At 44.9% G+C, this 23,976-nt stretch overlaps 1 protein-coding gene across 2 annotated transcripts in view; it reads right to left on the bottom strand.

Annotated features, from left to right (window-relative positions):
- BRINP1 (BMP/retinoic acid inducible neural specific 1) overlaps positions 1-11,320 on the bottom strand; it is a 161,663-nt gene extending 150,343 nt beyond the window's left edge. The window contains exon 1 of one of the 2 annotated variants that reach the window (XM_070430792.1): positions 10,948-11,320. The gene's annotated coding sequence lies outside the window, so the exon portion shown is untranslated. Of the gene's footprint in view, positions 1-9,270; positions 9,359-10,947 lie in introns of those variants that run through there. The other variant, XM_070430793.1, reaches the window with a different exon arrangement.
- Between the last annotated feature and the right edge of the window lie 12,656 nt (positions 11,321-23,976).

Consider the following 23,976-nt stretch of genomic DNA (forward strand, 5'->3'; position numbering starts at 1 on the left):
GAATTTGGATGCCAGCTCTGCCGCTGGCGAGCTCTGCGTCCTTGGCCGAATTACCTGATGTTCCTGTGCCAGTTTCCTCATCTATAAAATGAGGGTGACAATAGCAACTCCTCAAAGAGATATTGTGGGGATTTAATGAGTCTATATGACTGGTGCTCCAAACGTTGCCTGGCAGATCACCAACATTATATAAATGTTAACTATTATTACTTTGTATTATTATTACACTCTGTTGCATTAGATGAAATGCTGCCCATGACCCCAGATATGTTCTCCAACTGGAAATATCTTGTAGGAAAGAGATCATTACCAGGTTCGAGGCACTACCTTGCAAAGGAGCTTGCTCAATCATTTGTACCAATCCCCTGTCCCCTTATATGGCCATGTGATACCAGTAATCAGGGGAGAGATTAAAAGTAGGAAAAGGCTCTGAAAGATGTTAAATAACTGAGGCAGATGTCTTTACTCTCTGTATTCCCATGGGTCAGCACCAGAAAGAGGCATAGGATCATCAGCCTTTGGAGCTGAAAGTTATCTTCATCATAGTCCAGCTTAACTGTCTCTTACTTTTTAGATATAAACTATTTTCTCTTTAAGATCCCACAGTATCTGAGCTGGTTCTCATACCCTAGCCCTCTGCAGCCTATGTCATTGTAGCTCTTGATTTGGTGCTCTAATCCGTAAGAGCAGCGTATTCAGGAGTGCATAGGGAGAGCGGCTGATCGACAGCATAGCCTGCTGCTCGCTCTGTGTGAACTGTGTTTATCATCCTTTCCCTCACGATTCCCCTCTTCCTCATTGTTACCATTTATTTCACCAAGTGCTTGCATGTCTTAACGTGCTTTATGTCATCTGCCTTTCCTGTCACACTGTGAAGCTGGAATTATTCTCTCCGTTTTCCCAACGAGGGCCTTGTGGCTCAGGGGTGAAAGGATTTGCTCCAAGTTATACAATAAACGATAGCAGTAGGTCTTCAACCCATATCATCAGACACTGGACATAATGTTCTTTCACTGAACTGCCCTCCTGCCACCCACCCCTCTGAGGCATCCGTCCAGCTCTTAGCAGCTTGGTGGCCTCCCCAAATCAAGGTTGATGATTGCTGCTGAGTTTATATTGTCTTAGGTCAGGTCCATTGTTGCAAATCTTCCACCATTCTGTCACTCAGGCCGTGCCCTGCATCCAGGTCTTCTGTGCATCTAAATGAGAAAGGCATCTATCTTACACCTTTCAGGGGATGTTATAAATGGCGCCACTGCAGGGTGGCTTCTTAAATCTCCTTAAGACCTGAATTTTCCTTTCTCTCCTTTATCTGCCGACACCATGAATATCTTCCCCTCTTCCAGTGCTTTCTGGCTGCCGGCTTCATAGTCTCTTAAAATAGTAATTTAACTTCACAGTGCCTCGGCAGCAAACCTTAGCTTTGTGTGTTTATTTGTGCCTTTAAGCTGTGGAGGTTCAAGTGCTGCTGAGGCGAGGACCAGTTGTTCTAACTCTGGGCCAGAGCTAAGATCTTATTTTTCTTGGGAACGGAATCACCAAAGCCACCTCTGGTAACAGTAGCAATTTTAAAAGCAGCTTATGAAGCAGCAAGGTGGAGGTGGCATGAATTGTGACAGCCTGATGTTGCAAGAAAAAATATGTGTGTGTGTGTGTGTGTGTGTGTGTATACACATACACACACACACACATACATATATATATATGAATATATGTATGATGTTTCTCTAAATATACATGCACACATATATGCGTAGGTATGTATAAAGAAAGGAATATTGAATGGGGTTAAGAATAGGTAGGGAGGAGAAGAAAAACAGATATAGGGAAAGGTTCATGGCAGAGTTCTTCTTCCCTATTAGTGGAACTTGAGTGCAGATATGATCCTAAGCTCATCTACTATAAGAATGTGATCTAGGGGTGGGATTTCTAGCTAAAAATACAAATAAATCTATTAAAAACCTCAAAATACTGAAGTTTACTAATAATAAAAAATGAAAACAGCAATGTGGCGCCATATAGCATTAATAGGTTGTGTGTTGTGTTGTTGTTTTTTTCATTTTGGGTTTTTTGTTTGCTCGTTTTTTGTTTAATTCAGTCTTGGCAAGAATGCAAAGGAAAAAGACACTCTTGTGTGGCACTGGAGGAAACCTGTATTGAACACAGACTTTTAGGAAATGTGACTTTCGTTCTTTCATTGAAAAACAAACAAACATTGTTTATTGAACATTTATTTTGTGCCAGACACTGTTCCAGGAGCTGGAAACACAGCAGTGATCAGCACTGACCTGTCCCTGCCTCCTTGGCGCTGACAGTGTGGTGAGGAAAATAAATAGGTAAACACAGGGCAGTCAGATGAGCATAACAGAGATGCAGGTGGGCGGGGAGGCCCTCTCTGAGTGGCTGACACTGGGGCACAAAGAATGTACGACATGCTACACGCATTCGCTTCGCCACTCCCGAGAAGGGTTTCATACTTGTGGCATTTCAGCCACCTCTAAATATTGTGGAAGAAGATCCTTCCAGAACCTCCTCATATTCCATCCTACCCTCTGCCTACATCTGTAATCCTCACTGCCAGGAACCAGGGAGGATAGGGCAGGTGAAACTGTGGCTGATCAGGTAACGGTTTCAGAATCATGTGTAAGGCTTCACTGGAGTTTGAACGAGGCTGTCCTGTTGATGCGCATTCAGAATAAAATTCTTATGACCCCGCTCAGCCCTCCCTTGCCTCGCTGTCTCTGGCGATGGCATCTGGTGAGAACCACTTTATCTCAAAGGGTCAACCCTCCAAAATCTGTCCCAGCAGAAAAACTGTATTGCCACCTCCTGCCAGGTACTTTTCAATCTTTCCCTACATTCCTAAGCAGGCCAAAACACTGGTTTTATTGTTGTAATGGTCCCTGTGCAGATGTTTATAAGTGCCAGCCACGGCTCCTTTTGGTCCCCCCGCCCCTGATGTGGCTATAAACTCAGAGCCCATCACATTCCACAAGAAATGTAGCTTGTCTATGTACCTGTAAACGGAAACGGACTTAAGGCAGATGTGTGCCACAGCTCTCAGAGGGCTCTTTCCGTGTATCTTGGGGCTTCAGGGTCTCTAGGAATTCCACAGCCCCCCAGGGTTCCACCTATGTTTGTGGGCCACATATTCTTGGAATGGAGACTAAGAATTGACCGCTTGGAGGTGTGGGTCCTTTGAAAAGCAATCATCCCAGATGCCTGCTCCTTGTCCACCTGAAGCAGCTTGTGATCAGTAATTCGGCTGCTCCACATCACGCCAGGACCCCTGATTTCTCCCAGAGGTTCCCACTGGTTCAGCTGCCGGACCTCTGGACGGCAAGATAAATTATAGCTCAGAAACCTCTCTGGGCCAGTACTGGGCTAACCCTCACAAAAGGTTCTAGCTGTTCAGATGGGTCATTTACTTGGACCCCCCACTGCTTCGACCTTAGCAGTTGACTCAAAAGTGTTTGTTTTAATTGCCTTATGACTCTACCTCCATGTCCTTGGGGGAGACAGTCTCTTAGCTGTTCCCAAGATGGTCCCAGCCTCGTTGCATGCAGCTCTGCACCCCGGAGAAAAATCTCTGCCAATGGAGAACGGGATTTGTTCAGAATGATATATTCTGAACCCTCACCAGGCTCTCTTTATTCCTGTGTGTGTCCTCTGCTGGAGAGCAGACAGGCCGGGTAATTTACCACTCGTAACTTTCTCACACTCGGTCTATTTAGTCTATTCTCCTGAAGTCCACCTGCAATTTCTAAAAGAGAGTTCCTTTGAGAGACAAAGATCCCCTTCACCCTCATATGAAAAAAAAAAAAAAGAAGAAATTAATCTGACTTTTCCTCAGCCTCATTATCTTCTTAATTGTCTTCTTTGCCCCCTCAGTAGCAAGGACTGTCTACGGATTTCCAGGCAGCCTTTTTAGGCTACTGTGTTCTAGAAGGACGGTGGTTTTCAAGCTACCACTCAATCCCTCTGATGGTGAGAGTTACCATAGCAGCACATCCACCCCACTCAGCCACCCTGTCTTGAGCCAGAGGATGTGCCCTGAGCTATGACTTCCTTCAGACTGGCTGCTTTTGAAGTAGACATCTCACTCTCAGGATGAAGCAGGGCCATGGTGTGTGTCTCTCCCTGCGTTTACAGGCATGTCATCATGCAACATTTCCAAAGAGCTTAGCCAGCCCCTTCCATAGTGAGGCCATAGTTTGGTCCATCGCAATTTTGCAAAAGGCAAGCCCAGGAAGGGGGCAGTTATGTTCGGAAGATGGTCCAGATAAACAGTGGTAGAAGCCAGGACTAGAGTCAGGTGCCCCGAGTCCCTGTTCTCTTATTACCTGACATTTAGAATGAATATGGATATAAAATGGAAAGACACAGTCTCTGATCTCCAAGACCTTATCGTCATGGCCTCCCTCCTCCTCCTCCTCACCATCACCACCTCTGTAACTTCTGCTAATCTTCCACTTCCCCAAACTCTCTGAGAACTTCAGAAATAACAATTACCAGTCAACTGTGAATGATAATTATTTACAAATTTGCAGGTCTCCTCTATTAGATTGCCAGCACCTAGCAGGATTCACCACCACACCCCCCAAGTCACTGTGTTCAAGGCCTTTCCCAGACGAGATATGCAATAAATATTCGCCGATCCAAACAACTTTCATCCTTTTTCACCAGATTTCATTTCAATTACCTTCTTGCCTGGTATTCATTCTCTTCCTCATTTCCTATCCATCTCCCCTCTACCAGCTTCTCCCCCTCCCTTTAGAGTTAGGTATTTCCAGAGCATGTAGCAGCATTCAGAGCAGGACTAGAGATGAAGATTAGAAAAGTTCATTGAAATGACTGATGAAATATGGACACGGGGAAAAGCCATTGAGAGTATTTGGTGATGATCTTCTATCAATCTCCAAACTCTGCTCAGCTAAGTCCTCAGACTACCTGCTTCCCAAAAGGGGAGAATCCAAGGGCGGGGGGCGGGGGGGGGGGGGGGGAGCGGGGAGAGGAATGTCTCAACTCTTCATCCCCTCATCTTGTATAAGGCCTCATCTTGTGATGTGGCCCCTGCTTACCTTTCTTATTTTTATCTTATGACACAAAAGCTCACTCACACTACCCCTCAGATTTCCTAAGCTTGCCCCCGTTTAGTGACTTCATCTCTGTTCTTGTCTCTACCTCTCATATCCTTTCCCCACATAATCACACAGCTGGTTCCTTCTATTTAGATCTGAGCTCCAACACCACCCTCTCAGAGAAGGTTTTTTCCTGGCTACCCTATCAAACATTATACCATCTACATTCCTTTCTAGCCTATTGCCCCAAATTATTATTTGCAGGGCATTTACTATTAAATGAAATTATTTTATATATTTTTGACTCAGTTATTGTCCATCTTGCCCATTAGACTAGGAGCTCCATGAGAATAGGACTATGTCCATGAGATGTCTCTCATGTCTGGATCTGTGTTGTTTACTAACAGCAGTCATGAGCCACATAGAACTATTTAAATTATAATAAAATTAAATCAATAAGATTAAAAATGCAGTTCATCGGTAATACAGCCACATTTCAGTGCTCAGTAATCACATGTGGTTAATGGCTAGCATATTGGGCAGCCCTGAGAACATATCCATTATCACAGAAAGTTCTATTTCACAGTATTAACCTAGAACAAAGAAAATAGTGGGCACCCTATAAATATTTGTTGAATAAATGAATGAATCAATGACCCTTTGTAATCTTCTCTCAATTTCAGGTCACCCTCCCCAATTTTGTGGCTTCTAACCCTTATAAGTGAGATAACCTAGATAATGTCCACAAGACAACTTCCAGCTTGGTGAGGGACCCAAACGAATGTTGCAGGAGAAGAGGCTATGAAATGGAGTCTAAAAGAGAATGCTGGTGGTGATATGGTCATGCTGCCATAGTATCTGAAGAGTGGATTATTGGGAATTATACTTGTGCTGTCTGACTTCACAGACTTAGAAAGCAGACTTAGGGTCAAGGTTCCAATAAAGCTCTTTCTATACAACACAAGGCTGGTTTGTGTGGTAATGGCTTTGCTGCTGCTAAAAGTACTAAAAATGAGACTGAGTGGCCATATGTTATGGGTATTACGAAAAGGAGTCCTGCTTCTTGAATGAGGAGGAAGGTTTGGTTACTGAGAAACTAGAAAAGACAGATTCTCTGATCCAATCACTCCCTGACTCCCCCATAACATCAATTTCAAAGAGGTAATAAGCCCCTCGCTATTCCTAGCATCTATTGAACAACCCAATCGTGTTTGCCATTCACAGTGGTTACCATTAAGTCAGTGGTACACTGGAAAGAGTAGAGATGCTGAAGCAAGAATTAGGCCCCAATCCTCTCTCTGTTGCTTATGTGACCTTGGGCCAGGGACTAGCCAGCACGAGTTCACTGTCCTGTGAAAAGGGGGCTATATCTGCCGCACTACGTGAGAAGAAAGATGATAATGAGAACAGAACTAAACACTCCGGTGTCGGGTGAATTTCTCGCCAAAATATAAGCTGGCGCGGGCAATTATTTAGGTTTCCCGCGCAAAATCAGAGTTAGTTTAAAATGCCTATATCTTTTGAAGTATGGGTTCGATTGAAATGGGTATGAAACGGTTCGCATACGCAGGTAGGTATCTTTGAAACAAATATTTGGTAATACGCAGTTACAATCGGCCCGAATTTACACGTTTCCCGCACTCCACCGCAAATCTATATGAACCGAGTTAAGACGGCTCCCGCAGAGTACGGGCAATTCACGCGAGCCGACTTAACTCGTTTCCCGCAACCCAAGTGTAAAGACCCTAGAACACAGTAGGATAATGCTCTCTTCAAGCAGGACAGAATTTTACCTTCTGTATCATCATTGCCATCCCTATGTTGTGGGCATAGTGACACAATTTTAAAGCCATGATTGCATTGCTTTGAGTGAATATGAAGCAGAGAGAGAGAGAGAGAGAGAGAGAGAGAGATTATAGCTTCTGTTGAGCCTGGAAAATAGCAATAGCAAACATTTATAAAGCAACTATTATGTGTCAGTCCTTGGGGATTAAAAAAAATGCTCATTAGAAGACCATATGGAAGAGGGCAAGCTAGACATACACCCACAGAGCTATAAAGCAAAGCAAAGAGAGAGACAGTTAAAATGGAGTTTCAGAGACATTTCTGTGAAAGAACCAGGGAGAAAGAGCTTAATCCCAAAATAAGATTTCGGGAAGACCTCTTGGAATGGTCATTTGAGCTGGATGTTGAAATATGGGTAGGGTTATTAAAAGTAGACGCAGAGGTTGAGAAATGGAAGAGACAAGATAAAGGTATTCCTAGCAGAAGGATTAGAGTGGAAAACAATGAGGGGATTATTTGGGGAATTACTTCTGAAGGCATGACCCCTACCTGTCCTTAACCATGATTACCAGGGTTTCACTGGTCAATTTGTCAATCTTTGGAATTCAGCAAGTGTGATGCAGGGAGAGAATGGCAGGATATGTCTAACCTTAATGGCCTGTTCAGGGGATACACGCTGATGATTTTGTCTAAGGAATTGGGAGGGGACAAACTAGAGGATGCAAATCACAAAATGTGTCTTCACACACCTGAAGGCCCCTTGGGCAAAGAAAGACCTTTCCATACAAATATGATGTCTTTGTGGTCAATGGCACAAACTCTTGCAAGCCCAAGATGTTTTATCTGGACTGAGCAGGGGAGAGTGTTGTTAAGGTCCCCACCTGTAGTGCTTCAAATAAATTCATTGCAGCCTCAGCTGGGCCATCTAAACTCAACAGGGGCCCAGTAGCTGATTTGGAATCTCTGAGCTGCTTCTCCTTGGTTGAAATGGAGTCACAGCTCCCCCTTCTGGGAACCAAAGTGCCATCCAGCCCCAGAAAAACCTGTGTGCAAAAGGCATTATTGCAGATGGTCCTGAAACCCGCACATTTTTTCCCTCAGTGCTTGCCTGCACCCCGAAACACTCATCTCAGAGTCTGGGTACATACTTCTGTGAGGGCCTGATTCTGACTTCTCAAAAGCCTATCTTTCATAGGCCTTTATATTTCTCCTTCTGTGTGACCATGAGTCCCCATCTTCCTGTTGGGTGATGCCTTTACATAGGGGAACACGATTTGGTGCGGAGGTTGCAGTTCGCTTTGGGAGAATACAGCAAGTAGGAAAGGTTTCTGGATCTGTGTGTGCAAGCCTATATGAGTGCATGTGTGCCCACATAGGCTCCTGTGACTGGGACATGTATAATATGCATAAGGGCAAGATTCTCAATAACATAAAGGCATTAATTTGCCTGAAGTATTTGCATCAGTGGATGGGTATACACCTGGCTCTATGGAACACAGTCATGCCTTCATAAAGAGCTCAGTTACAGTTCAGATGCTCTACAATCACAGCCCGTATTGGACCCCTGCCTGCGTGCAATCCTCTGAAGGCATTGGAGAAAGAATGTATGTTTATGTGTGAGTGTGAGTGTGTGTGTGTATGTCTAGTGAGGAGAATGATTGAGGCATTAGACCCTTTCTCTCCCGGATCATGTTTCCAGATGGAGCAGCTTTGAAATGCGTCTCCGAAAAGTGTTTGATGAGGGAAGACAGCGAATGTCTTGGGTAAGAGCACAGTGGCAGGATAGGGGTGAGGAGCAAGATATAGTCCCTGGGCAGCGTGGCATTGATCTGAGTGGCAGGTTCTAGCCCTGGGCATACCACCAACTCCCTAGAGAATGTTGGAGAATTCTCCTTCCCTCTCTGGGCCACAGAGTCCTGCCTGTCTGTTCTTTAATAGTCCTTCCAGATTTGGTTGTCTATGGATTGAAAGAGAGAAAATGTGAGCAGCTCCTTACATAGGATCTCCTCTGCCTCACACTCCCACCCAGAATGAACTTGGGAGCTCTGGTCTGATGGAGTTTCTGGAACAGATTCCTTGTAGCCCTATGAAGGCTTCAGTTTCAGGTATCAGCCTCTGGCCAGAGAATGGTGTGTCTGCAAGTGCTTGCAGGTAGCACCCCCACCCACCCGTCAGGGCAGGTTCCTGCCAACACACGTTTGCTTTTATTTCTCCCCAGAAGATACATATATACATACATATAAATGATTTTTAAGACATGTATATTTCTACTTTTATTTCCCCAAAAGGTCTTTTCAGCAGCCCCTTTCTAGCCAGATAAGAGGCTATGTCCCAGCCCCTCAGCCCTTGTCCTCCCCTAGCCTTGCTTCTGAGAGCTGAACAGCGGCAAACGGCTGCCTCTTACCTTGGAAAAGTAACAGCTGCCGAATCTGGAAGCCATGAACAGCAGTAAAACTCAGCATTTTTGCTGAGTAGGGCAAGCCTTTAGGAGGCCGCCAGGAATCCAATCAATGGCTGGCTTCAACGTCCCAGCCCAGCAGGACCTAGCCAGGGTGGCCCAGGGACTTACCTAGAGAGCCTCCTGGGAGGTGGGGGAAAAAGGAGAGAGGGTCTTGGCCTGAACTGTCTTCCTTACTGAGAGCCTTCCCACCACCCCTGTGCCCTTGGCAGTATTTTGGAGCCTAGCAAGAGATGTGAGGTGCAAACAGACAGGAGGGCAGCAATTTAAGTCAATTACCGCCATATCCTGCCACGAGTTCCCACCCACAACCTGTTCCCAAATTGTAGGTCTCCCTCAGTACACACACACACACACACACACACTGCCTCTCTGCCTCCTCCCAGGGTCTTCCTAACTCCAGGGGAACCATGAGGAGGAACAGTTTAGGAAGAAGATATTCTTCTGGGCTCCCCAAGCCTGTCTGAAATGGGGAAGGGAAGAAGGGATCTGTCGTGGGGAAGCACCCCATCCATCTCCTTTCGTATTACCCAGCGCTTACCCCCAATGAAATTTGCAGGCATTTGAGATCCTGTGGAACTATGATGGATGAGCAAGTCCCTGAGGGCTCTTTCTCCTTTTCCTTTAGGGGGATCCATGCAAACTTGCCCAGATCCTCCCCCAAAGCACCAGAAGCCGAAGGTGCTGTTACAATTACAAATGAAGAAGCCGGCAGACTCTATCCCGGACTTGTCAAGCCCCAGATAAGGAGCCCACTGCTGACTTCCCCCTTTCTCTGTCACCCACTATCCAGTGACTCCCAATTCCCATCAGAATGCTGGAGTCCGCCTAGTGTGGAATTTAAAGTGACAGCATCTCCTTGCCTCAAGGTTTGGCCATTTCTTTCATATGAAATGGTGAGTCCAAGCCTTAGCAGGTCTCCATCCTTTGGAGAATTTCCTTCATGGGTACCAATATTGGGCTAAATAAGGCACCATCCTTATCCCCATAATCCTCCCCAAACCCCAAGCCCAGAGCCCCAGGAGGAAGTCCACAGCGGGTTTCCCAATAGCCTACGTGATCCCATAGTAAGGATCCCATTTTCGTGTAAGCTGGAGACCTAATTAAAAAGACACATACAAACACATACGTACAAACATGCACACACACATCGTGCCGCGTAAGTAGGTTATAGGACCTCTCTTCACCCCTCCCGTGTACGTATATACACACATTCTCTCTCTCTCTCTCTCTCTCTCTCTCTCTCTCTCTCTCTCTCTCACACACACACACACACACACACACACACACCAAGCACACACGCATCAAACGCACGACGCTGCACACGCAAACACACACGAGCACCACATCAAGTTCCTACCATGGTACACACGTCGGGAGCGCGCTGGGAGCACACATGCCACTTCCTAAAACCCGCATTTAACCCTCTCCACCCCAGAATACAGAGGCCCCCCCAACCCCCCTTCCCGGGAACCTAAGAGGACTCGGAGGCGGCAGACGAGGGGAGAGGGAAAGGTGCCGAGAGGAACGGGGGCGGGGCGGGCGGGGGCGCCCCTCCTGCGGCCGGGCCCGGCGTCTCCAAGGGCAGATGGGCTGCGGGGCGCTGCGCCCGGGCCGCCTTACCTGGAGTCAATGTCCGTCTTTGGCGGAGAGCTGCGGGCGGACGCTTTTTATTCGGTTCGGTGGGAACTTGGGAGAGCCCGGCGTCCAGCTCGCATCCCGGGAACGGCGAGGGGACTGCAGGCGTGAGGGTACCTGGCTCCTAGCAGCCTGGCTCATACTCAGCCGTCAAGTCCCCTTGGCTGGTCCCGAGGACAGGCATGAATCCCGGCTCCGGAAGGCGGTCACTAGTCCCTCTGCCCCTCGGCTCTCTCGCTCTGGCTCTCTCGCTCGCTCTCCCTCTCTCTCTCTCTCTTGCGTTCGTTCGCCTGCGCTTCCCTCCTCCCCCCGCGCCAGATCAGTTCGCAGCCGTGGGGACCCGGAGCGAGGCAGCGAGCGAATGGAGAGGGAAGTCCAAGTGCGCCGCGGTCTCTGGGCGGGGAGCGAGGAGGCCGGGCTACGCCGGGGGAGGGGCTTACCCGGAGACGGGCGAAAATGAATGGGGGAGCGGGACGGGGGTGGGGGTGGGGGGTGGGAAGGGAGGATCCCAGAGCCCGGTTTATTCTGAGTAGTGTTTTGTACATCTTTAGGCGATGGAGGAGAGGAGGAGGAAGAGGAGGAAGAGGGGGAGGAGGAGGAGAGGGGAGAGGCCTCTTTGGAGGGAGGGGGGGCCTGGGTGGGCTGAGGCTGGGCCATTGGGGACTCTCTTAGGTCTGAGGCTATGGGGTGGCACGGCCCCGTGTGTGAGCAGCGAAAGGGACTGTGAAACCTGCATCGTGATGTTCTTAAAGCGCGTCCGTAGCGGTGCGAGTCACGACTATCTGCGTGTTTCTGGGTATGCGGGTGCTTGTGTGTCTGTGTGTATCTGAGTGCGATTTTGTCTGGGGAGGTGCCCGTGTGGGTCCGTTTGTATCTATGCGCCTCTCTACGAGTATTTCAGCCGGTTTGTTTCTCTGATTGTGTAGGCAGGAGCCCACGGAGCCTCCCAGAATTAAGCAAGCGCTTCTCTAGGTGGGCAGGATGTAGGCGTGAGAAGCTGAGGGGACGCAAAGTTCTCTGAATCAAACCAGAGGCAGGGAAAGGGCGAGGGTACTGCGGGGGCGAAGGCATTCGCAGAGAGGCAGCCAAAGAGACGGGATGGAGCCTGAGATGCAGGCTGCCGTGGCCGACACGGGGCCTCTGCCCGAGGCAGAAAAGGAGGCCAGTAGACACTCGGAATTCTCACACGGTGCACATTCAGTCTGTTCGCTGCCTTCGCTTCGTTTTTAAACATCAACTAAATCAGCAAGGACGATTCCTAGCCCCTGGAAGCTTAGGCAGTTGTAGGCAGCGCCAGTGAAGCTACCAGATGGAGGAGCGGGGAGCAATAAGGGAAAAGTGATGAGAAATTTAAAGGATCCCGGATTCAGTCAAAGTGCAGGCTCTAGACCGGGTGGAATCCTGCAGCTAATGTGATCTTGGTCACACTTCTTACCTCTTAAGCCTCAATTCCTCACCTGTATAATGAGAGAGTATAACTACCTATCTAACATGGTTGGTGTAAGATTGAAATGAGTTAATGTAGCTAAAAGTACTTAGAATTCTGCCGACACCTAGCAAGTACTCAAAGCATGTTATCTGTAATTATGATTGCTAGTGTTATTAATGCCATTATTATGCAAAGGAGGCTAGGAGAGGTGTGAGAACTACAGAGACCCAGAAGGACCAAGGGGCTAAGTGAATTAGAGGAAGAGGAGTCTTGAACAAAACAGAAGATACATTTTTTGAGTGAGAAATGAGGAGGAGACAGAGAACTAACCAGAATGAGCCTAGGTCTCAGCAATACAGGCCTGGGGGGAGGGGGAGGAGGAGGGAGAAGAGGGTAACGCTACAGTTCAAAGCTCCTCTCTGCTTCGGCTTCATTCTCATCCGAATGAGGGGTAGTCAGCACCACGGACAGCTCTCCAGCCACTGACCATGGCAATGATTGATTTCTCTCTCTGCCAGGTGAAAACTTCTCTTTTTCCTTAGGACCTTTTTTTTCCCCTTCCCTGGGCTTCTGTCCCAGGTTCAGACCTTGTGCAGTGGTTCCTGAGACAGCTCTGACTTTGATCCCAACCACAAAGAGATACCACTCACCATAACACACTGCTTCTCCTGTCCAGGTTAACGTCTCCTGGTCTTCCCCCCTTCCTTTTTTCATTCTCCCAAGCCTTTTCTCTCCGTCTTTCTCTACCCTATCCCTTCCTTTATTCTTTCCTTCTTTTCTCTGTGTTTCTCCATCATCGCTCCTTGAGTGAGAGTAGGCAGCAGCAGCCCTGCTGGGAATGTAGTTTTGAAATCAGTCTGAAACAACCTAGTTAGGCAGCTTCTGAGGAGGCCTGGGTTACAGACTGATTCCTCTTAGCTCTTCTCTCTTAATCGACCTCCCAAGATGGGCTGTGGTCCAGATGCCTTAGAAAGAGAGGACTTCACACTGTGGAACATTTCCCTTTCTTCCTCTCCTCCACCCCACACAGCCAGTATTTCCCTCAGGAAACACAGAACCCTTCCCAGTTCCAACTATTGTGAGAATAAAAGAGAAGAGGGAATGAGAGGGCTTTTGAACTTTTACCATGCACCTGGAATTTCATTTGCAGCTTTCCTATTTTATATTTGATAATTCTCAAAATGCTGTGAGGTATGAGGTAGGTAATACTATCCCATTTTTACGTCGTAGGAAATGGGAGCTGGGAACACTTGAGTAGCGTGCCAAGGCATAATTCCACACCCAGTCTAAATCCAAAATCTTTACTGCGGCTTCTGGAAATAATGGAGAAGCATTTGGGTAATTGGAAAAGCTTAGAATTTTAATGGGGCCACCACACTCAACCATAAATATCAACTTAAATGGCTGAGACCATTGCATCCTTTGTGCCAATGGAGTGTTTATCAGCTCTTGTCCCTGCAGGAAGAGGTGAAGGCTTTGCATGGACAGATGTAAGGCTTAACCAAACCCTATGGTTTGTGAGTTTTGAATAAAACCCCAACCTTTCCAGGTCTTACTTCATTTGCACGTGGCTCTGTTTAGCTCCCGTTTTTATGAAGAAAGGCTAAGAGAGCCATTTTTAAAAGTCTCCAAAGACCCCTTGGTCATCAGAAAAGTTCTCGGTGTAAAGCATTCCTAATGACTTATGGAGAAAGCAATCCGGACCATCTGGGTAACATTTCTGCAGAAATACACACGGGTGGGAAAAGGTTTAGAGGCCAAAAATATATTTCTTTTTTTTTCTCCTTTGCCAAAGAAAGAACATTTAAGGCAGCTTGAGATATGTGAGAAATGTCTTGTTCTTTCCTTGGGGTGGGAGTTGGTGAGCAGCTGTTTGCTATTTCCACTGAATTTACCAAGGGCTTGCATGTGGAGAAGCTGCCAAAGAATTGGGGTAGACTTAAGAAGGAACTTCCTGTCTTTAGATCTTGGGTGATATAAAATGGGACCTTTGCCAAGGACATTTTAATGAGACAATGTGATGGTTCATTTTTATTTTCCCATTATGATGATTTGATAAGCATGGTATATTTGCAGTCATAGACCCCTTTGAGAACCTCACAATTTCAATAGACCCTCTCTCTTCTGAAAAATATACTTACAAAAATGCCTACAAAGTTTTGCATGGCATTTCATTTGCCAGTCTCATTCATGGATATGTTTACCTGGAACCAGCTTCAAGATCTCTAGAGTGGATGATTTTTCTGCTCTCCAGCCTGACCTTAAATTTTATAGGTTGCTTCATTATAGTTGAGCTTGAGAATTTGGAAAGTGGAAGCCAATAGGGAAATAAAAAAGCAGGTAAACAGCCCTTTTTTGTAGAACTAGACAAGAAATACAGATAAATGTTCAGTGACAAAAATGGAGGTTTTACTTCCCCCTCTGTAAATAAAGATAAGATTGAGCCCTATTTGTGCAGGACTCTGAGCCACCTGCCACTGCCTCAGAAGCTTAAGTTTACTACTCCTGACAAATCTCAAAGGAGTTAAAATACCTTAATCTGGGGTTCTTTGGGTTCAGAACAGACAGAACAACTTAAGCCCACATGTGTTAAGTGCCTACTGAAGATTCAGAAATAAATATCCTCCCTGGTATCTGCCTTCTAGGAGCCCAAGTCCATTACTGAGCCCTACTTATCTCTAAACAATCACAATGTACCACAGTGTGCAGCTGGCATGGCAGGATCTACAGGAAAAGCTGCAGAAGCTAAGAGGAGAACAGGTTTGCCTTTATATGAGATGCAATGTTTTGCACCTAGCAAGAGTTATTTTTACTTTGTTTTAAATGCAGCTGAATTAATAAGAACTAATATTTACTGAGTGATTACTATGTATGAGCAACATTCAAGCCTTTCATATATTTCTCGTCTAGATTTTTATTAGCATGTCCTAATTGAATAAAAATGAGATATGCCATTTAGTCTTCTCTCTCTTTCTCTTGCTCCCCCCTCCCTACCCCTTCCTTTTCACTGTCACCCTTCCCCTAACCTGCTGGGGCAATAAGCTTAAAACACAACTCTTATCCACCATTCTATTTATCCAAAACCTGGAGGATTTTGCATTGCAAACCAAAGTACTAAAATCAGAACCTTTCTGCCCAGAATTAAATGCCCTCCATCTTCTGGCTGGTGTTCTTTACTGTATTATTTACACCTAGTTATCATCCCTGTATATTCACTGTTAACAAAAATTAACTCCTCATTGCTTCCAGTTCCAAGTGCCCCTCTTCCTGAGCCCTAATTAGATCCAGTCCTTCTACTTTCATGTCTTCTTCTCCCCAGTAACCCTTTAGTTCTGCATGATACCAGGTGCCCTATTATCAGCTTTCTCACACCTGAAGTCTCTGTCATAACACGTATCATCATTGTAATTAAACAGTGATGGGTGATACTATTTGTTTAACATGTATTTCCTGAGCTAGAACAAGAACTCAAGGGCTTAAAAGTTATATTCACAATGAGACTCTGGCACATAAAAAAAATACAGTGAAAAGGTATTAACTGTGCCCTGTGTGCCCAGGAAGTACTCGGTGTACTTCACAAATGTTATTTCACATCCCTCAAATAGTCCTGTGATATCAGTACTATTATTATGATTATAAGCCCCATTTTCAGATGAGAAAAACTGAGACACTGGGAGGCTAAAAGCATTTCCCAGTATCACATACCTGATCCAAGATTCAAACCCAGGCCACCTCGCTACAGAAGCCATGCCCATAGCCACTGTGCTGCCCCAGGACTTTGCATGGGAGGAGCCCAGAATATATTTATTGCACAAACAGAAATTCTTCGTAAACCCTTCAATCTTTGAGAATATTGCTACCCTTCACTTTCTGCCTTTTCTGATGCCTATTTGCATATGTGAACCGTGATCTTGGTACTCCTGGCTACTGGCTGTGTTCTTTCAGCAAGCTCACTGGTATTCTGGAGCCATGCCCTCACCTACGAATGCCTTGAGGAGGAATTGCATGCCTCCTGGTCTCACAACAGGCTCCCTCGGCCAGGAGGATGGATGCATTTGGACAGGAGCACTGTGCAGGCTTCTTTCTTTGGATATGCCTAGCTTTCTCTCGCAACTCCCTCTCTCTTCCATGTTGCCAAAGCTCCTGTTTCCTGAATCCCGAGCTTGCCATGGCTGTTACCTTGGTGGCATATGATTTCTAAAAAGGGTTTTTTTAAAAAGACGTCCAGAAAAACACTATCCTGTTGGCTTAGTGTCAAAGGATAACCCTATTGCCAATTGCAGTAGTCCACGTGAATTAGTAACTCAGCATATGTAAGCCCTTTTGAAATATCAGATAGTTGCTCCCTTGTTTCGCTTTGTTTTTTGTTACCTCACTTTTGCAATGACTGAAAGATGAGGTAGGCACGGCAGGTAGCCCCACTTTACAGAAAAGAAAACAGGCTCAGGAATGTGGTATGACTCACAGAGGAACACACTTTTGTAATGATGGACCCACAGCTTGACCCAGGTATTCAAACTCATCAAGGCTGGTGGACTGGCTCTCTCTTTGTTTCTCTGTTAAACACTGTTTTGGTGGTTTAAGGATCAATCCATTCCACTCTCCTCTGTCTTCTCACCTTCCTCTTTGTAATAATAGGCTTGCCTTACGCCAGCTCTAACTCTCTGCCACATTCCACTAGGGGGAGCTCTACATAGGCTGTTGGTAGGGTTTGACTGCCTTGCATCCATTTTCCTCTTGTGCTAACACCACCTTTAATTTCCTTTGGGAAACCAGCCTTTTAAGTCTCTCAGTCCATGTGGTTCTACGGGTGCTGATTCTAGCCCTGGCACTAGGGCATATGACCAAGATGAGCCAGGCAGGGTGTTCTGTCCGAGTGGTCACTATGGTGGGTTTAGAGATGGGTACAATCTGTCAGCCAGGCACATTTACTGGAACCATTATTAAAACTCATAAAAACAATATGATAAGAATGGGCATACTTAGCTGCTAAAACCCAAGCCTGGAGTTCTGGCGATGACCTTTGTCACCACAATGAGGAGGCCTGACGGGGAATGAAGGCAACACGGAGAAAGGCTTATCCACAAGATAGACCCAGAAATACCTGGAGTCACAGACGGACACTTGACCATCTCAGCCAATAACATTCCTTTCTATTTAAGCCAGTTTGCTTGGCTTTTTGTCACTCACTATCAAATGTATCCTGATAGCATTATCCATCAGGATGATTGAGTTTTAGATACACAACCTTGAAGCCCTTGATTTACAGAGACCAGAAGTAGAGAGATGAACTTGGAGCCAGGTGACCAGCCAACAGTCTGGTTCTGTCTCCAGGAAGCCCTGTGCTCCAGACAAAACAAGCCTATTTGTCCTTCTGGGACGTGTGTTCTCAACTTATTTGGCAGGCAGAATTCTAGAACTGACCCCAGGACTCCGGCCCTCATATAGTCCCTCTCCTTGGAGTGGGGGTAGAACCTGTGAATATAATGAGATATAACTCTCATGATTATGTTAGATTATCTAGCAAGGAACAGTGGGTGGTCTCTAGGTCTCTGATTGACAGCTAGCAGGAAACCAGGAACCTGAGTCCTACAACCAGAAGGAAGTGGATTCTGCCTACAATGTCTGAGCTGAGGACACCAAGCTCCAGATGACAGTCACAGCCTTAGCTCCCCCACTGCTTTCAGTCTGATGAGACCCTGAGTAAAGAATTCAGTCACTCTATGCCTGGACTTCTGACCTGCAGGAACTGTGAGGTAGTAAGTGTGGGCTATTTTTTAAGCCATTAAATGTGTGGGAATTTGTTGCACACCAACAGAAAATTACTATAATCTATAACTTGGGTAGTTGTATCAAATCATCTCTACAGTCAGTCTCCCCTTTCAGATCTGACCATGCACGATCAGGTGACAGTATCTGCTGCTGCTAAATATCTGCAGGTTCCTATACGATATCTCAATGCCCGATAGCCTACCTCACATCTATTCACAAATACCTTCTGGGCGAGAGAAGGGAAAATCCCTCCCACTCAGCTTGCAAAGCTATCCCACCAGTGCTTCCTTGCCCCGTTGATTTATAATTTTGAAGTTAATTCCATCTGGATACACATGATTGCTGGGGGTGGGGGAAGTGAAAGCAAGTGTCTATTTGTCCCATAGCTTGCTCTCGACCAGGAAGACAGTCTTCCGATCTGGTGACATCATTTTTTTTCTTCGATGGGAATAAATACTCATTATTTTCAAGTCAGTGAGTATAGTGGATGTGAGAAATAGAGTTTGAAGTCAAACAGATTTGGACCCAAACCTGGCATCACCATTCCCCAGGAAGGCACAAAGTAAGCCTTACCAGGAACTGTACACATGCAGCATTAACCCTTCAAGTTTCAATGTCTTCCTTTGACAAATGGGGATCCAATAACTTACCTGGAATTTATTTATCGAGTCCCTTCTCTGAGCCAGACATCTGGTCCAGAGCAGTGAACGGATCATTCCCCTTGGGAGCATACAGTCTCATTAGGAAGTAACCCTTATCCCAGCAAGATTGTTGTAATGATTAAATGAGATAAGCGCTTAAAGCCTGATATATGGTACCTACATCAATGGGAGCCAGGCTTAGAGGTGTTATACCTCCCACTAATAATCACATAAATATTAATAAGAGCATTTATTGAGCACTTACTTTGGACCAGGCATTTCTCTGTTTCCCATGTGTCAACTCATAGAATCTTCATAAAAATTCCAATAGGTAGGTGCTATGACTATCATCCCTAAAGAGAAAAAAATTAGTAAGACATAAATTCATATAGTTGAACCCAAAATTCAATGCACTTAACCATGATTCCCTGTCCTCTTTCACTTGATACCTTTAAAGTAAAAGGGATGGGATAAGGGAGAGAGTTGTTTTGTTTACATATTTCATTCTGAGTGGTGAATCCTTCCCTATACCCCAATTTTATATACTGTGAGTACCCCTTACATGACAGATTCTGAGCAAGTTACCATCACTGACTGGGCTGACTGGGTCAGACAAAATGCTATCACTAGCATTGCTGTTTTTCTTTATTGTTTTTATTTGCCACATATTTCATGCCCAAAATGTGCCAGGAAGTTTGCTAAGAGCTTCGCAAATATTATATAACTAAATTCATTGATTAAAATAAGCTTCATAAAAGCCATGAGTCACAGGTTTTCTCCACTTTCATAGATGAAGAAACTGAGGATCCGAGAAGTGAAATAAGCCCAGCTGGTGTGGCTCAATGGTTGAGTGTTGACTCATGAACTAAGAGGTCAAGGTTTCATTCCTGGTCAGGGCACGTGCAGGTTTGCAGGCTCAATGCCCAGTAGGGGGCATGCAGGAGGCAGCCGATTGATCATTTTCTCTCATCACTGATGTTTCTATCTCTCTTCCTCTCCCTTCCTCTCTCTGAAATCAATAAAAACATATTTTTTTAAAAAAAAGAAGTAAAATGATTTGCTCAAGAACCCCAGCTAGCAAGAGCTGACGTTTGGCTTGAAATCCCAACCCCATGAGTCTGTGTTCTTAATTGCTGTGCTTATCTATACTCAGCCATGCTAGGTCGCACCTTTGCAAACTGTAACACAGGACTGCAAGCCCCACTTACTTGCGCCCAGTGACATTAAAGTAGCAACGAAACACATTTTCATTCAATGTCAGCATCACTGTTCCTGAGAAGGTACGGTTGTCTTATTATTTTATGACATAAATATCCTTTTGCCAGTGTTTATAATGGACTTCTATTGCAATTAGCTTGAGTTTAGCTGGCTAATCCTAATTTTGTTTTTAAAAGTTAGCTTTATTGTTGAAAGTACTGCAGATGTCCCCCTTTTTTTCTCCCATTGACCCCCCTCCTGCTTCCACCCCCCCCACCCTTTTGTTTCAAACCACCAGATATGCTTAGATTTTCAATATTTCTTGGTGTCTCCTTAGTGTTACCTCTTGTCTATCTCTTGCCTGGGGCAGCCATTGCCAGTGGATCGCGAGACCCCCTCCCACAAAACCCCCAAACACTTCAGTGCAGCCCTCGCAGCAACAACTACCCATCAATTAGACTAGTCACGGAAGATGAAACCCAAGTGTCAGCCCTGCATGTTCTCTGCTGAGACAGGTGAAGGCCCTCTGTAGATGCTAGAGATAAAAGCATACCTGTCTGATGGCAAGATCAAATAGAAAGAATTATCTAAATTGTGAACTAAGGATATCTTTCTCTTTCCATCCTGAAGGCCAAGCACAGTGTCACTTTTACCCTCCCCCATGTCTCATTACAGATGTCAGCGCAGAAAAACTGTTTACGGAGCCCGGGTCCCGACTGCTAGCTTGTGTAAAATACAATATTTATGAAATCCAGACACACTTGTAGGTATCAAACCTAATTTCATTGGGATGTGGGCACTGCAGGCTTTCCTAGGGACAGGTAGCCCAAGAAACAAATTAATGTCTGTTTGCTTAAACAATGAGGGGGTAAACAAAGCCACAGTTAATGAATGCAGGCATTGTTTTTCTCTGCCAGGACAGGTGCCTGCCTTAGTTGTTGCTGATACGAACACTGTTAAGCAAGCACACCAGGATCCAACCAAGCCATGTGCGTTTCCATGCGAATCATCCTGCTGGGTCGCTGTACACGCCAGGGGCTGCAACAACTCTTCAGACAGGCTTTGAACAGGAGCACTTAATCAAACTGGCAGTATCAATTAGCATTCTCTTGCTTAGAAATGACAAGAAACTCATATGAAACTAACTGCAGCAAAAAAAAAAAAAAAAAAAAAAGAAAGAAAGTATTGCTTCATGTAACTGAAAAAAGAAAGACACAGAACTTGCTTGGATTTGACTTCATGTCATCAGGACCCATCCTGCCTGCCTCTCTCAGTTCCTTGTTCCTCTGGGTGGCTAAGTGGTCAAGCAGAAGTTCTTTACATGCAGCTGAAGAGTGAATGCTAACTGCTCCTGGAAGTCCCAGCAAAAATCCCAAGACTGGGAGTCTAAATGGCTGCAATGGGGTTGTGTCCCCATCACTGAACTTTAGCATGGTGTTCTATGCTCCATATCCAGAGGATAACTCACAATTGCCTCAGTCAGATCGATTAAGGGGAAACGGTGGTTCCTCAGAAGAAAATTTGGGGTTGCTATCAGCAGAAATATGGGGAAAAAGATAAGTGATACAAAAGCAACAAATGTCCACATCCCCAACACATTTGGCCCAAATCACAGCTGGCTGCTGATCTCCCTTAGGAATACACACACACACACACACACACACATACACACAAACACACAAAACACATTTAAATTTTAAATAATTTTTTTAATATTTCACCTAAAAGCAACAGTGGATGCTCAGGATATTCACCTTCACGGATAGTTCTGTCCACCTCAGAATCTTAGAATCAGTATCTTCATCTCTTAGAACCCATACCTCTTTTTCAACACGCAGACCATGTTTTTCTTACATCTTTCCTAGGGTTCTTTTAGCATCCTAGAACTTTAACAGAGAGAAGCTTAAATATTGCTGAACCTTCCACATTTTACAATTCAACCATCACAGTTAATTTTCAAATATTCTAATGATGTTATTAAACATCACCAAAGATAGTAAAAATTGATTTTATCCCTTTTTATAAATTTACATGCCCAAACTCAAAAGCATTACAAAGAACAGGAGAAAATGCATGTGATTAGAAAGTGGGAGCTAGAAATGTGTTGTTGTTTTTTAATTGCCTCCTTCTCCTGTCTCAAGAGACTACAGAGCATAATCCAGGTATCTATGTATTGAAAATATCAAAACAATGAGCAATAACCTGCATATGGCATTTCCCACTCTTATCTCCACCAGTAGCTCTAGTATATTGATTGCTTTAAGCACATGGATGGCGATGTCTAATCAATATATTGAGAGATCTATGGAACTGGCATGTAAGAAGAAGCCAAGAATTACATTCAGAGGCTCATAGTTTCCTGGTGGCTTCTGTATTCATTCAACCACGTGGTCCTGTGATTAGCACAGACTCTGATGCCCAGGTCTCAGCGCTATGGCAACAGAATCTCAGCTGATGAACTGCACCTAAAGATGACAGCAATCTACTTCTCTCTTACCAGATCATCACCAACCTTCTAAAAGCTGTCTGGTAGAAGCACTCACAAAACTCCTAAGATCTCATATAGATATTGAGAGTTACTATATGAAACTAGATATACCATAATAAAATATGGCAGGAAAATAGTTCTGTGTGGTTATAAAGATTTCCACATAGTGGTAAAGAGCATGTTTTCAGCCAGACAAACCTGGGTTCAAATTCAACCTCTGTCATTCATTTCATTGGGCCATAATTGCTTCACCACTCTGAGTACCACTTTTCTCATAAGTAAAATGGGCCCCATAATATTTAGTTTAGGGAACTGAGTAAAGATCAAAACTACTACTGCTTGGCAAAATGCCTAACACCTTTAATTCTCAGTCCAGTGAATGATGAAATCAGATTGTGTTATCTCATTGTCAAGAGAATTAAGGTTAACAGAGTGGCTTACACTGCATGGTTTATAATGGTAGATCCAAGATAAAAACTCAGAACCTAAATTCTCATCTGGCATAGAGAATTGTACTCACTAAATGTTAGTTGAGTGAATGAGTGAATGAATGAAAAAAATCAACACACCTACATTCAACATCTAGTCTAGTCTTCTTTTTCCTCTTTTTGTTTTTGCATAAAAGGATTAGAAGTTCTAACATACGACAAGCAACCAGAATATATATTCTGCTTGGTACAGTAGCCTAGATAACAAACTAGTGAAACAATGAAAAATACTCCCCTAGTATGTATAATGTTACCATTTCTTACTGTGTACAGTGAGGAAGGCAAAGCATATGAGAGGAAGAATAGTTTTTTTTCTTTTACATTCTGTTAACAGAGTATATTTTTTCATTCTTTAAAAAAATAATTACCTGTAGCTGGGATGGTGTAGCTCAGTGGTTGAGCATCAACTTATGAACCAGGAGGTCACAGCTCGATTCCCAGTCAGGGCACATGCCTGGGTTTTGGGCTCCATCCCCAGTGGGAGGTGTGCAGGAGGCAGCCGATAGATGACTCTCTCTTATCATTGATGTTTCCATCTCTCTCTCCCTCTCCCTTCCTCTTTGAAATCAAAAATATTAAAAAATAAAAAATAACTACCTGTAAGTTGAAATGAACCTAGGAGTTGAAAAAACTCTGGCTGGTGCCCCAAACCCTCGACAGGCCCAGGATGGGCCAAGACAGGTCCTGCCTGCTCTGCAAATCTCCAAAGGCCACCAAAGGGTTTCCTGAAGAAGAAACCCTTCATTTCCCATAGTTTTTTATTTTATTTTTTGAAATATATTTTTATTGATTCCAGAGAGGAAGGGAGAGGGGGAGAGAGATAGAAACATCAATGATGAGAGAGAAGCATTGATCGGCTGCCTCCTGCACATCCCCCACTGGGGATCAATCCCACAACCCGGGCAGGTGCCCTTGACCAGAATCCAACCTGGGACTCTTCAGTCCGCAGGCTGATGCTCTATCCACTGAACCAAACCAGCCAGGGCTACCATAAGTATT

This window comes from Myotis yumanensis, unplaced genomic scaffold (assembly GCF_028538775.1).
Source record: "Myotis yumanensis isolate MYYU_CA2020_CCGP unplaced genomic scaffold, mMyoYum1.0.hap1 SCAF_12, whole genome shotgun sequence".
NCBI classification, from domain to species: Eukaryota; Metazoa; Chordata; class Mammalia; order Chiroptera; family Vespertilionidae; genus Myotis; species Myotis yumanensis.